The following is a 4,099-nucleotide window of genomic DNA, read 5'->3' as shown; positions in this document are numbered from 1 at the left end:
TTAAAACCAGTCTAATTTAAATTAGCTGAACTTTTACATTCAATGCTTTTATTTATGTTCTTCTCTGGCAGACTTAGTTTGGTTTGTATTAGGAATGAGGAGGCACACGGTTATATTTAGCTTGGTTTGCTTTCACACTGCACTTTTGAGAGCAGAATCATCCAGAGGATGTCAGTGAAATAACACATGGTTGTTTAGGGGCAGTTTTGTCTATAGAAAAGCAAATCAAAAGTCCATTATTACAAAGTTCTCTGGTATAGTCCACGAATAATAAATATAAAAGAGACTACACCCCCTTGAAACTTTTTGCCTGCCTTTTGAGATGTTTTTCAACTTTCATGGTAGTATGTTTACAACATACTGCCGTATTTTCTGGAGTATAAGTTGCACCGGAGTATAAGTCGCAAGAGCAAAAATATCTAATCAAGGAGAAAAAAAAAAGAATATATAAGTCACTCTGGAGTATAAGTTGCATTTTTAGGCTAGTCTGACGTTTTAAGGCAAGTTCACCAAGAACAACGCAGCTAAAATAATAATAATAAAGAAATACAATAATACTAATCTTTTGATCTGTATAAGAAAAAATATGAAAGTTTAAGAAAAAAACAATCAGATTCTCCTTTATGTTTATTTTGTAAGACACTTCTTCTGCCGCTGTCAGTAAATAGCAAATACTAATACTCAGATGCAGCGCCCTACAGTGGTTGTTAGAGGAAACAACCGCTAAAAGACAACTGGTGTTTACTGGGAAAATAACAAATAAATCAGCCTATTGACATCTAAAAAAAAATCATAAATAAGTCGCTCTTGAGTATAAATCACATCATTGTTTAAACAAAAAAAAACTGCGACCTATACTCTGTAAAATACTGTAAATTTGGATTTGAGCTGTGGGCCTCATAATAAGCAAAATTCCTAACTTACAGGTTGTTCTGCTTGAGGGGTCTAGAGTACTTCTAACCCAGCGACTGGCCTGCTTTAGTTCTATCTTAGCTGGATCACCTGCGTTGAGTTTGCTTGGTCAATCAGACTGAGATGACCTGATTAAAAGCATGTATGAACATATACTATAAGGTTTTCTGAAAAATTCTTTTAGAATCATCTGAATTTTGGTCACAAGAGAAAGATCCCAAACACAGAAATACATGCAAGATCAACTAGAAAACAGTGAGGAAGTCTAAGTATTTTAGAATGTGTTCTCTCAGATGTTCGGAGAGTTGTTCATAAGTAAATGCCAGCAAATCTCAAAATATAAATTCAGAAATTATAGCTAGAGTTTCCCAAATTACACCAAGATTGAGAGATTAATGCTATTGCTAAAACAGTTCCCATTGTTTGAAATGTATTGCTATAGCCTTATAATTATGAGATGTTATGCACATAATTCTACAAATCGAGAATACTTTTCATTGAGTCAAAATCAAATATGTGGGATTTTTGTGGTATAGCCTAAATGCTATAATAACTGAAAATAGGTGGGTGTACGGTTTTCTCTTTTGATCATAAGTGTTCTTTTAAAATACAGCCGCCAACTCTGAAAATCTCTAATTCACCCAGAAATGTTTGACCAGCAATGGATACAAACAAGAAATAACATGTGGTTATGTGGATATGTCATTCCCACATGTCAAATGGTTAAATGTGGAGTCTGAAAACCAGATTAATGACCTGATATTCTCCAAAACAGGGTTTTATTGGGAATGTTGGTGTCCTGTTCCTGTGAGCTTGTTACTATGTGGGAGTGCAGTTGCTAAAATAGGGATATACCAAAACATTGCTATTTGGTGAATGTCAGAAATTGCACAAGTTTGTCGACAAGTGTTATTTTTTTATTTTTTTATTTTTTTTAAAAAGGACCTGTGAAAGCCAGGATGCAGAATTTCCCAACAGAATATTTGACAGGAAACCAGGTGGGCAGTGTTACTGACATTTCCTGTAAGTGAGCTTTTATTTTGACAGATGATGGATTTCTTTTTTACTCTAAATATCCTCTATGGATTGAGTTTTACACAAGTAACTTTTCAGTGGTGTAAAATTTAGGACTCAATGTTAAAGAAATTATTTGTTTTGGCATGAAGAGGGGTATTTATTTACACTTGCATCTGTTGAATAACACTTTTGTACAAAATGGTGCAACATTTTTTGTAACTAAAGTATTAAAGATCTGCCAAGAAGTCCATTCTAGAAGCTGACGTGCTGCTGAAGCCTCCCCAAAAAGTTGGTTGAACTCGCACCAGATGCCAGAAAAATGTAAAGAAAAAAAAAAAAGGATCAGTTCACAATGTATTACTTTATTTTGGAAATATAAAGTTCCTTTTTTATTGTGCTTTGTTATAATAAGTGCATTTGTTATACAAAGAACTTTTAAGCCGTCACAAGTGGTGTACTTGTAAATGTTGTAGTGTGTACATACTTTATGAAATCTCACTCGCTGTGTAGTTTATGTGTAATCTATATTCATGTATGAATATTTGAAGTGGTAGGTATTTAAACTGCTGATTAAAGACAAATGTAAACCACCACATGTTCACATTGCGTGATGTGAAGCTGGAAGGTACGAATCATTGTTCTTTTTTTTTGGTTTTGTGTACGCTTTGACAGCACAAAAATTGAGTTTTTGCAGATAAGAATAAAAAAATAAATACCTTTTACTATTAATAGTTACAATAATAATTGTGTGTTGTTTTTTTTCCACCTCTCCAGCTTAACTACATGAAGTATTAATGGCCCCACCTTCACATCTAAATGATAACAGACTCCTAACTTCAGACAGTAGCGTGTTTTACCAACAGGAACATAAGGATTAAAAATTAATAATTTGTCTAAAAAATTTTTAGTTTTGGGCCAAATCTGAATTCTTCCCCTACCCCCTTGGCTTCTTACCTCTACGTTTACCCCTCCAAATGGAGAGATATGGGCTATGTCCGAATTCCTTCCCTACTCACTATATAGTGAGTTCGTCATATCTAGCATTTAAAAAAAAAAACGTTGTGAGCATGGTGTTCAAATTGCTTTTAAAATCTAGGGAACTATATAGTCCCGCACTATATAGTTTTTAAGTAGTTAGGCATTAGGGTGGGAATTTGGACATAGCCATGGAAAAACAAAGTCTCGGATCTCACTCCCACCCGGTGACGTCATCAATAGTTGCCTGTTGGCTACGTTAGTGCAGAGCTGCTAGCACTCGGAAATACATAACGTCTGTTTTGTAATTTCATAAAGTCATGCTAGAACAAAAAGTCATTACAGTGTTTCCCCCTTATTCACGGAGGTCAGGGACCGGAAGCATCCGCGAATATATCAAATCCACGAATTTGGAGAACCCCCCTCAGTCCTGAGACCGAAGGATGTTCATTACCAGTCCATACTCGTCAAAAACACTTCATGCTTTATAGACACTTATTAAAGAACATTGGAGTATCACTCAACCTAGGGAGTTTTTTTTTTAAATTCAGAAAGACTGTACCGCAGTGACAGTGTACTTTAGGATGCAGAAGACTCTGTGTCTTAAAATCAGGAATCCACATTTTCTCCTTCATCAAGTAATGAACACCTGGGCAGATGATAACTATCCTCCAGAATTATCTTCTTCAGCATATCAGGACTTTTTTCAGCCGCTTCTGAGTCAGCTGATGCCTTTTCTCCATGCAGGTTCATGGAAAGAGGACGGGATGCTCCGCTGAGATACACCTCAGCACCGCATCACCTTTGGAGCCAAAATTTCATACAAGTGTCTTGAGCTGTCAGCATCTTTGTGACGAACTGGGAGGGTCACATGACTGAAAAAAAAATCCATGAATATGTGAAAAAAAGCAAATAAGCGGGGGAACAATGTACTTATATTTAAATGTAAACTTTTGTGCCTCAGAGCACACCCATGTGCAGAAAAGCACTTCTCCTCACGGCTCGGCCTACAGGTAGAGGGATACAGAACTCTGACGCCGGAGTCACACCGGACGCGAGAGCACCGCGAGGCGGCGCGGATCGGAGTGCGCGCCGATTCGCGGCGCTCTATTGGTCACACCAGACGTGATTTTTTTCCGCGACGGTCGACAGGCGCTTCTGCTAGAGCTATTGCTTTTTTTGCCATTATGGTCAA

This window comes from Oryzias melastigma, linkage group LG1 (assembly GCF_002922805.2).
Source record: "Oryzias melastigma strain HK-1 linkage group LG1, ASM292280v2, whole genome shotgun sequence".
NCBI classification, from domain to species: domain Eukaryota; kingdom Metazoa; phylum Chordata; class Actinopteri; order Beloniformes; family Adrianichthyidae; genus Oryzias; species Oryzias melastigma.
Note: the sequence above shows the minus strand (reverse complement) of the source record.